The sequence below is a fragment of the Atractosteus spatula genome (assembly GCF_055471065.1).
Source record: "Atractosteus spatula isolate fAtrSpa1 chromosome 16 unlocalized genomic scaffold, fAtrSpa1.hap1 SUPER_16_unloc_1, whole genome shotgun sequence".
NCBI classification, from domain to species: Eukaryota; Metazoa; Chordata; class Actinopteri; order Semionotiformes; family Lepisosteidae; genus Atractosteus; species Atractosteus spatula.
Genome location: NW_028296631.1, coordinates 2105855 through 2117500, shown reverse-complemented (window position 1 = coordinate 2117500; position 11646 = coordinate 2105855). Strand labels below are relative to the sequence as shown.

The window sequence follows — 11646 nt, the reverse complement described above, 5'->3', positions numbered from 1 at the left end:
CTGCTATTAATTACTGTACGATTTATAGTTGAAATCTGAGCCTAGATATAAAGTTAGATATAAAGTTAAAATCTCGACAAAGCAATGTAGGAAATACAGAGAAAATAAATCCTTTCTGACATCTAAAATCAGTTTCGATCAAGGTCTCTAAAACGAACAAGAAAAAGAGGATTTTCAGAGGGCAATTACGCTGTGTTTATATAGAATAACTGATTTATGAGCAATCTAATTTCTTGTTCGTTTAAAACAGTGAAATGTCAGCTGCAAAAGATCGCACCAGAAACAGCACTCTCTCTGCCTGTCATAGACGTTCAGGAAAGGCTGAATGAAGTCATGTCAAGTACAATAATTCGGTGATCAATAATAACAGTTGTAGGGCAGTATATAAGGAGGATAAGGATTTTGAAGTTGACTCGAAATCTGATAGGTAACCAGTGCAAGGACTTGAAAACAGGTGTAATGCATCCCTGATAGGATTCTTGCTGTCATATTCTGAACATATTGAAGATTGCTCAGTGTGGATTTAATTTCCCCAGTGAACAGGATGTGCATTTATTAATTCTAGAAAAAAAGCCTTTCTTGATTTCTCTAGTTCCCTTTAAAATAAACTATTATTCCACAATGCAGAGTATTACATGGCCAGTATTTACACATGATATTTGTGATTTAAAGAAATTAACACAAGCAGCTTTTGGAGATTTAAGTGTTGGCTGAGTTATTGCAGGATAAAAGACTAGAGATGTTGGCAAGAAGAAGATAATTTGGGGAAAGCTGAGGAATACACTTATAACAAGAACACTTCCTAATGGGGTTAGGCATACTTTTGATGAAGATGATGAAGTTAACAGACTATATGTTTACATAGATACTGAAATAAGGATTGTATTTTAGATTATGTGTAGTTGCTGGCATTGAACTGTGTGTTGGATGCACATGAATTGAAGGAATGGGCAAACATAGCTGATGCGGATCCACAGAGCCAGCATATTAAGATGTTTATACTTAGAGGCAATTTGTTTAAATAACTAGGTATGGATACTGATGTGCAAGAGAGGTGGAAAGGCTGTTTCCTTAAGCCAGCACTATAAAATATTTTATTCTCAGTGAGATGCTGCCATTTCATCGTGGGTTTCTAACACTGTGTATAGTTCCATCCACACAGTGCCTTTACTTCCATCCATTTCTAATCTCTTTATCCAGTACAGAGGATTTGGAGCCTATCCCAGTAAGCAACGGACACAAGGCAGAATACACCCTGGACATAGCGCCAGTCCATCACAGGACAGACAGACACAAACACACACACGCCAGGGCCAGTTTTCCCATAAACCAATTAACTTACCAGTATGTTTTGGAGTGCGAGAGGGAGTCATATCACACATATGGAGAAAAACCATCTAACCCAGAGAGAACATGTAAACCCCTCACACACAGGATGGCAGGAATTGAACCTAGGACCCCAGTGCTGCAAGATAGCAATGCTAACCACTTCGCCACCATTATAAATGGATGGATATCTTAGTTATCTTTCTAGTTCACAGGTTTGCATGCATAATTTAATTTTGAAAGCCACTGAGACATCAGGTACTACTGTTGTATTTATGAAAAAGAAACAAAACAAAAAAACATACTAACAACTGAGCCATCCTACTCCTTAGTTAATACATTTTATTATTCATAAACAGTTAACATTGTTAGCAAAATATTTTGAATTATATTTAACCCTATTTTTTCTTTAGTTTTGTATTTAACTTATTATATGATAGTCAGACTTAATGTATATTTGAACAATGAAAATATATTTTTACAAGATGCGGGGGAAAGTGCAACAGCTTATTACAGTGCTAAATTTAATATTATTGATTGCTAATAGTTTATGCTAACACTTAACTTTCTTAATTAGATCTATTTAAAACAGTGAACTAAGTGTAACATACAGATGCAGCCATTCAAAGTGCGCGGTACAGACACCGCGGTACAGATACCGCAGGTATGATGACACGGGATACCGCGGTGCGTGATTGGTTGACCGACAGGGGCACTCATGGTCCATTGGTCTGTCGTAGAAAGACTTACTGTAAACGTCTTTACTGTGCTCGTTGTAGATATTGAATTTTACCACTGAAGGGAAATCTTAGTAGCTGAGCATAAAAAGAATAGGAGCATACTGTAACGCGTGTGAAGGCCATAAACGATATTAATTTTGGAACATAAACATACAGTATATAGCTGGTCTTGGTACTTTCAAGAAAAAAATACACACCAGTATTCCATTTCTCCCTAAACATTGTAAGCTTCGAAGTCTTTAACTAACGTGATACCGGAGTCAACAAGCATACTTTTAGAATTTGATTAAAAGGGAATATAATATGGAATCGCGTATCTCAAGAATTTAATAACGGTATGATTATATCCGTGTACTGCGGCAGGGCTGTGTAGGGCTGTTTCGCCTGCCTGATCATGCGAGCTGTCTTGTAGCCTACTGGTCTAGGTGCGTGCCTACCAACTGGCAGGTTGTGTGTTCGAATCCAGCTGGTGCTGGACTTCTATTTTAACAAACATTTCTTCGAAAAAATAGGTAAGCGATATTATGGACAATCAGTTGACAAATCCATTTCCTTTTTCTGATCACTCGCTTTCTGGCTACACATCTCACCTGTCCTGTTCTTTGTTTTCCTGGTTTGCTGATTATGCCTGCTGCGGTCCATTCCTACCCTCACACCTAAAGAAAACTATTTTAAATTTCTTGGCGCAGTTCATTAACCCTTGTATGTGCTGTCCGCGCCCAAAATGCAATTTTAAGAAAGTCAAAAACCGTGCTCAAATGCAATTTTCAAAGTGCAATGAAATACAATATTGTTGTCGCTGCTGTTCTGGTTGTTTTTATCCCGTAAAGCGTTTTGAGAAGCCACCTTTAAAGGCGATATATGTTGTAGAACCACTGATTCTTATGGAATGTGTTCCGCAGGAGATTCAAATTTTTATTTATTTTTTAATCGCGTATCTAAGGAAGTCTCAGTATAACTTTGTTCATGAACAAACAGTGGCATGTTACATTGTCATTGTTTTTTTTAACAAGGCTCGCCAGCTAATGTGAATCGAAACCTGTCTTGCTAGCTTTTAAAGTCGTGCATGTGTAAACGACAATTGAAAAAGAGAAAAAAAGACCTGACTGACAAGCCGATACATACTCTTAGAGTTTGATTAATAGGGAATATAATACGAAAAAACCATAAGGGACTTAAAAGCTAAAGGAGATGCTTCATATTGCTTGACTAATTTTAAAAACTAAGTTATAAATGCAGACGCTCCCTCGGTGACGCGCCGGGTGTAAATATCAAAGTATACATTCCCAACAAGAATTGTACCCATCTGTCATGCAAATAAAACACCTTGAATTGAATTGAATTGAGGGAGATAGGGGGACAAATATACTGTAGACAGGCCTCAAGGCAAATAAGATACTTATGGGTACGCAGGCATTCAAGACAGCAACATACAAAACGTTTGCACGTACTGAGTTAAGTTATTACTTGGTTTTCAAAGTGCAATGAAATACAATATTGTTGTTGCTGCTGTTCTGGTTGTTTTTATCCCGTAAAGCGTTTTGAGAAGCCACCTTTAAAGGCGATATATGTTGTAGAACCGCTGATTCTTATGGAATGTGTTCCGCAGGAGATTCAAATTTTTATTTATTTTTTAATCGCGTATCTAAGGAAATCTCAGTATAACTTTGTTCATGAACAAACAGTGGCATGTTACATTGTCATTGTTTTTTTTAACAAGGCTCGCCAGCTAATGTGAATCGAAACCTGTCATGCTAGCTTTTAAAGTCGTGCATGTGTAAACGACAATTGAAATAGAGAAAAAAAGACCTGACTGACAAGATTTAATTAATGCAGATCAGTAAATCAAGGGACAAAACAACTATTGCGCCCGGGTCCTCAATGCGCTTTGACGTGCTAATGCGTTGGTTTAACAGTCCGGGTGTGGCAAGCCCCCAATGTCTCCCGACTTCGGCAAAAGGCACCCGCCTTTCATTGGAAGACAATGAACACACTCTAGCCGTACAGGTGAATATAGCATAAAAGACACCAAGGGATTGGGTGAGCTCCCATCGCAAAAAAAAAAACTGCGAACCTGCACTACAGCGACCATAGTACAGTATGGAGACCAAGACCTTTTACGGGAAGAGACGAGGTGCTTCTGCCGCCCCAGCTTCCAAAGAGCGAAGGGTAAGCAAATACAGCAGACTTCATCTGAAATACGCGATTACAGCGCATATTACAAGGTATTATTGCCGTTTTGAATTTTAAATTCAATTATAATTATTTCTTCGTAGCCTGTTCTTCAAGAAAACACCGCACGGGCGAAACGATCTACCACAAGGACAGTAAAAAAGAAAGCGGTAAGACGGAAAAAAAGAAAAGTTTATTTTGACTTCTGTTCCGCGACTGATGAATACTACTGTGTGACTTTATTTCTTACATGACTTATGTTATTTTGCCACAGGCCGTGGGTCTCTGCTCTCGGCCACTGGCCAGGGTGCCAACCTGTAGAAGCAGCACCTGTATGGAGACATTTCGGCAGCAGCGGGAGCAGTACGATGCATTACTGGGGAGGACTGGGAGGCTAGAGACACTCCTGAAAATGCAGAGGAAGGAGACAGTATGTTCCAGCAGTCAAACAGTTGAGCAGCCGTCTCCTGAAAAGTGGCTCTCCCCGCCGCGCAGGTTGCAATGCCTGGCGGAAGCTCTGCCCCCCGCAGAGCACACACCGCCTCAGGACACTCCATCCCGGCCTCTCAGTTCACCACCGCGCAGGACTCTGTTGATGCTGTCCCCGCCGGCTATCTCCCCCCAGGAAGCACAGCGGAATTCACAGATGCCAGTGGGACGAATAATTCTCCCAGATGTCCAACTGCTACCCATCACCCAGGAGATGGAGGGGGGGTTGTACTTGCAGTGCATCGGCATAGACGGGAAAGCAAGAGCCGACCGCTACGCCGCCCTCGTGTTTCGAAATCTTGTGACTTTTGAAATTTACTGGGGGTGGACCACGTCTGTAAATTTCGATGGGTCCAGAGGCAAAAGTGCCTTGCCTTGCAATCTCCGGGAAACCATTAGTACGATGGTGAATCGAAGATTCTCAACCCTTGCTGCGTACGACTGGAAAAGAATTCGTGATCGGATCAACGAAATGCTTCGTAGGAGGAGGCGGTCTTTTCCTCTTGTCTAACAGTCTGTCCACAAACAAAACATTCCTGTTAGACAAGAGGAATTGAAAAAAAAACAATGTTGTCAATGAAAACCGGTGTGTGTGTCTCTCCCTGCTGGATGTCCCTCTCACAAACTGCTGAATGAATAAAATAATTTTATTGAAAACGAGTTTGCGATTGTCTGGTCTTTAAATTCTGGAGATACGCGATTCCATATTATATTCCCTTTTAATCAAATTCTAAAAGTATGCTTGTTGACTCCGGTATCGCGTTAGTTAAAGACTTCGATGCTTAAAATGTTTAGGGAGAAATGGAATACTGGTGTGTATGTTTTCTTTAAAGTACCGAGACCAGCCATATACTGTATGTTTAAGTTCCAAAATTAATATCGTTTATGGGCTTCACACGCGTTGCAGTATGCTCAGGCACTAAGTAAAAGGAGATGCTTCGTATTGCTTGACTAATTTTAAAAACTAAGTTATAAATGCAGGCGCTGCTCTGGTGCGTCGGCTCCTACACAGTGCCTGTCTGCTGTAAGCGTTACAATATACATACCCAACACTGCTTGTACCCATCTGTCATGCAAATAAAACACCTTGAATTGAATTGAATTGAGGGGAGAAGGGGGGGATACTAAAGCCAATACTGGCTCAATGGGCTTTGACGTGCTAATGCGTTGGTTTAACAGTCCGGGTGTGGCAGGCTTCCAATGTCAACTCGACTCGATTGGAAGACAATGAACGTATTTTAGCCCTAAATGAATTAATAGCAAACATGGTTTACATAAAATACATTTTTCCAAGAAAGTTTATAATAATACGATCTGAGCCTACTTTAAAAATAAAGGAAAAGCATTTTCAGAGAGCAATCACACTGTGTTTATGTAGAAAAAGCGATTAGGTTTATGAGCAATCTAATTACCTAATCGCTTAAAACGCTATATAAAATAAAGTTTATTTAGAGATGAATGATCAGTGTGGTAGTTTAAATAATGTGAGTCAGGACACTAACACAGTGCCACCGGATTTAATAACGCAATAAAAACGCTATAAAATAATGTGACACAGTACAGCACAGTACAATAATACTGACCATGACTTTAGAAGCATAAATTACCTTACACTCAATTTAAACACAAGCTGTCTTTCTGTATGAACCTCTAAGCTGGTTCATACAGAAAATGTAGAAATGCATTAGCCTGATTATGATTAAAAACACATAATTAAACACGCGTTTGCGATTTAAATCAGAACACGATTAAAATCAATATAAATGTTTATATTGTAACGCATACTGTCCAGCCTCCATTTCTCTATAAAAATTTACTGTTGCACACACACACACACAATAGAAGCAGGAACCGCTGTCAGAAGGGAAGATATGTTCAAAATATCGCAAATATCGATCATGTTGCGATATTTTGAAATATAAAAGTCAACTGATTGTCCATAATATCGCTTACCTATTTTTTCGAAGAAATGTTTGTTAAAATAAAAGTCCAGCACCAGCTGGATTTGAACACACAACCTGCCAGTTGGTAGTCACGCACCTAGACCAGTAGGCTACAAGAGAGCTCGCATGATCAGGCAGGCGAAACAGCCCTACACAGCCCTGCCGCTGTACACGGATGTAATCATACCGTTATTAAATTCTTGAGATACGCGATTCCATATTATATTCCCTTTTAATCAAATTCTAAAAGTATGCTTGTTGACTCCGGTATCACGTTAGTTAAAGACTTCGAAGCTTACAATGTTTAGGGAGAAATGGAATACCGGTGTGTATTTTTCCTTGTGATATTTTAAGCTCTAGTTGAATGATAGGTGTCGCATTTTAAATCATTTTCGTAGCTAGAAATTATGAAACGCCCTGTTAAAAGCAAGGAAGTTTTTATGCCCGTTGAAGTAAAACAAAATGCCTGACAAAGTATGGCTTGGACAGATTACAAGTGCTTGTACAAATGTGCTAAAGAAATTATACTTTGAGTATACAGCTTGTCCAAAGTCATCCATTATTAATACTATTAGTAATATCTTCAGTAAAGGCTTTGATATTTCTGATAAAGGTAGGCTGTGTACTTTTGTCCAACTGAGCAATCTTGCTTTCATAAAATATACCAACATTTTAATGACTGATGATTAACATGCTGTAATACACAGTTCAAAATTAAAGGCTCAAATGCTGTACATGAGAGGTTAAGCTCCCCCTGGCGGTTTTACAAGGCGACGCCGGATAGTTAACCACGTGACACCACGTTAACTGCGTCATACCGCGTGATACTGTGACACGCCCACCGGGGTATGCCGCGAAATACCTCACGCATTTTGAATGGCTGCATCTGTACTATTCAGAAATACAATCGAAAATAGTTTTGTGGTGTTTGTATGGATGAAACGTTTCTAAAATGTATAACGTAACAAAATTAAAGACGACTAAAATCTGCAATCTTTCCACTTGTAATGTCATTAGACAGAACAACACGTTTCTGGTTTGTTTTAATTAGTATTAGTTAGTAGTTAGTAGTTTTAATGTAATTAGTATTACAATTCGCACTGATTCCCTTGCGAAGATATGGACTTAAGAATATTCGTGCCTGGTCAAAAAATGGCATTAAGCACTTAAAATTAATATGGTTAATAATAGTAAACTGTAACATGCTGTAACAAGATCGGTTAAACTGCGAAGAAAATGCTTTCAGAGAAAATGTTTCAGGTGTGAAGAACATAGATCTCCAATGCAATTTCAACCAAACCTGTTCCCACACACCCTGCCCCCACTACCATTAGAATATACACAAAGCACTGAAATCTTTCGAGCTAATGATCAGGTGACCCGAGAGAGAGCGAGAGAAACACCAAGGGGTGCGGAACCAGGGAACTATTTACATGGAAAACGGGCGATCTCCCCAGACTGTCGCCCGTTTCACTGTTACCTGGATACCTCTTTATTTAGAACTCACTAACGCTGATTTTTAGTTTCGAAGGATTCAAGTAGGGTTTTAGATGAAAGGCAGCGACCTTAATCAAGCCCAAATCATAATTGAACCCATTCAGAGCCTACATTACATTTTAGCGTTTCATTCTGAGCAGAAGACCCTCACACCTGAAGAAGGCTTGCGTTTTCTCTCTTCTCTTTTAAGCATGTGTACAATGTGTAATACAATTACAATGTGTAATTACAATGCGAATCGTATGAGGGTGGGGGGGAGGTGTCTTTCGCTGGAAATCTCGCCTGCTTCTACTTTACGAACACAACCCCCTCTCTGCCGGAGTGCTGGCTGTGACGAATTAAACCGGTTTCACAGGTTTCAATCACAGACCATGTGACATGGGAGTCAGGAAACTAACACACAGCGCCACCGGATTTGATAACACTATAAAAACGCTATAAAATAATGTGACTAGGCACAGAACAAGTTTACAGCACAGTACAATAATAAATGCTGACCATGACTTTAGAAGCATAAATTGCCTTACACTCAATTTAAACACAAGCTGTCTTTAGCCCTCTAAGCTGGTTCATACAGAAATGTAGAGATCCAGGCTCAGAACACACAGCTTCATTAGCGAATACATATGCAGGACAACTAGAGAAGACGTTTTACAGAGGATGGATTTTTAGAAACATCCCATCAGTGACATCACTGAAGTCAACTCCTAGGTACTGTAACTGTCGTGTGGATAGTTTCACAAGAATCAGACAAAGGTTTAAGCATCGCTTGTTCTAGATAAAACTGCAAAAAAAACAACAACAACCCATAATGTACTTCTTTGCGGCTCTGTTTGCCCAAATCATATATTCACAACGTGAAATCTAGAAAATAATATTACGTAACCAAAGTCCGCAATATGGAAACAGAACCTGTGTAATTGTTGATAGATGATGTACTCGTAACATTTTTTCAAGACGAACTACAACATTTAAAAAATGACTTGTATGTACTTGATATCTCTAATCAATCCACGGGACCCAGCACAAAACGAAACTAAAACGCATACCGTTTCGCGCTTCTTATTAGTTGCTCAAAAGTAATTTCACCGTATGAAATGCATAATATAAACCTAGAAACATATACGTGAGCAGTACTTAAGCACTGTAGTATCGGTGTTAAGACATACCTCTCAGTCTCCTCCTCTCTTGCCAAAACCCGTTGCTTTCTTGCTGTGGTGAGATTGGTGGTAATGCAAAGACGCCACATACTGCCGACAGACGAGAGTGTTGCGGGAGAAGAGAGAAGTGATGGAAGATTGAAGAGTGTCCTAGGTGGAGCCAAGATGAAGTGTCACAATTGCCTAGGGGAGGATTTCAAATATTTAAGATGGTAAAAATAACCGGAAGTGATCCCCCAGTCCGGCGCAGTCTGACGTACTTCTGTCATATAAAGTAAAACTAGATGTCGAACTGGAGCCTCACCATTTGCATAAGTGAGGCTCCAGTTATACATCTAGTTTCACTTTAAATGACAAAACTGAAGAGACTTAAAAGAGCTGGAGAGGATTTCTTACAACTTTTGAGCCGGCACAGTTTTCGAAAACGTTTTCTTCACGCTGCACTATACAACACAGACAGCCAAGAGTCTCCAAAACAAAACGAATTGACAGATAGGAGAAAAGTCCCACTCGTCCTAAAGTTCCCAAAATCCAGCACTGAGCGTAAACAAAGTGTTCAAGTAGCGTGGGAATGCTACCCCTAATGCTAGCTGGAGTTTGAGTGTCTGGTTCAGAGTTTGCTCAAGAGTTTACCTTTCACAGATGCGCAAAGATGAATGTTGAGGGTGCACGCTTCAAGGCGCCTTACAGTGCAGGGAGTTATTAGAGACAATTCGTGACGTGTGCTCATTCCCATATACCGTACGCCCCGGGTTGCAGTGCTAGGATGACGTCCAATACCGCTTCGGCACGTAACGGCATTATATTCAAGTGCAGGACGTGAGGGTTTTATTTTGTTCGTTTTGTTCTGCTCTGCTTTGCTTTGTTTTGCTTTCCATGGCGTTCGTAAGAGCGTCAATAAAAAGGCGATTCCTGCATCTAACACGAATGTAAGAGCTATTTCAAGTGCGGCTTCTAAAATGCTTGTAGACATTTGTCTGTTGTTGATTGTTTTTTTGTGTCTAACAAAGTGCCATTTTCCTGTCCGGACGGGGAGACTTTATCATTCCGACATGAAGCAACCCTTAATTCCTCGGAGGCGTGTCTGTCTGCAAGGTTTGTATTTTGGAAAGGTTTTTTTTTTTAACGGAGAACGACTTTGAAAAAGATTTCCGCCGGCGTCTCGCGATCCGTGTGAGATTGTAGCAAGAACATGGTGCGGCTTCTTAAATGCTTGTGGATATTTGTCTGTTGTTGATTGTTTCTTTGTGTCTAACAAAGTGCCATTTTCCTGTCCGGACGGGGAGACTTTATCATTCCCACATGAAGCCACCCTTAAGTCCTCTGAGGCGTGTCTGTCTGCAAGGCTTGTATTTTGGAAAGGTTTTTTTTTTAATGGAGAACGACTTTGAAAAAGGTTTCCGCCGGCGCCTCGCGATCCATGTGAGATTGTAGCAAGAACGCAGCAACAGTGGTGCTCGCTGTAGTTGTGGCCGAGTGGTTAAGGCGATGGACTAGAAATCCATTGGGGTTTCCCCGCGCAGGTTCGAATCCTGCCGACTACGGTGTCCTCCTCACATCGTTGTGTGCTGGCGCAAGCAAGGAAAAGTGCCTTTCTGCTTTTCCTGGTGGTTTTAAAACGCGAGATCGCTTGTACCCGCTGCCTTGGAAAGAAATGTCTACATGTTTACTTGCACATTGTCTATTGTTTGTTTGTACATTGTCTTGATGCACTGTTTGCACTTTGTCTTGTTTTTTACACTTGTTTTACAATCGAGAGACCTTCTGTAAGTAAGAATTCCATTGTACCAGTACCGGTTACATATGGCAATAAAGTTCAAGTTCAAATGCTTCAGCGTCCGCAAACGGCATTTTGCAGCTGGAAGCAGATGGCGACGCTTTTTGCGGTCGCGTGTCTTGTGCCCCATTTCCGGCCTTTAACATCGAATCAATAAAGCTGTTAGAACCGACACCATAGGTGCTTTTCTTACAACTTTTGATCTGACTCAGTTTCGGAATGCAATTCCTGAACACTGCGAGAGACAACCTACAGATGCAGCCATTCAAAATGAGCGGTAAAAACCCGTAGTACAGTAACAAACCCGCAGGGCACCGTAGGGCACCGCGGTAAGTGATTGGCTGGTCAAAATGACCGACAGGGGCACTCGTGGTGCCTTTACTGTGCACCTTTACTAATGTCTTTACTGTGAACATTTCAATCCGCTTAGTTTTGAATATTTATATGGAATTTTACCACTAAAGGGAAATTTTAGTAGCTGAGCATAAAAAGAAGAGGAGCATAACGCATCTGAAGGTCATAAACGATATTAATTTAGGAAC

General features: G+C 40.4%; 1 non-coding gene across 1 annotated transcript; it reads left to right on the top strand.

Moving 5' to 3' along the window:
- The first annotated feature begins 10789 nt into the window (after positions 1-10789).
- On the top strand, positions 10790-10871 carry trnas-aga (transfer RNA serine (anticodon AGA)). Its single transcript has one exon. It is a non-coding gene; the product is annotated as a tRNA-Ser (tRNA).
- Positions 10872-11646: the final 775 nt, after the last annotated feature.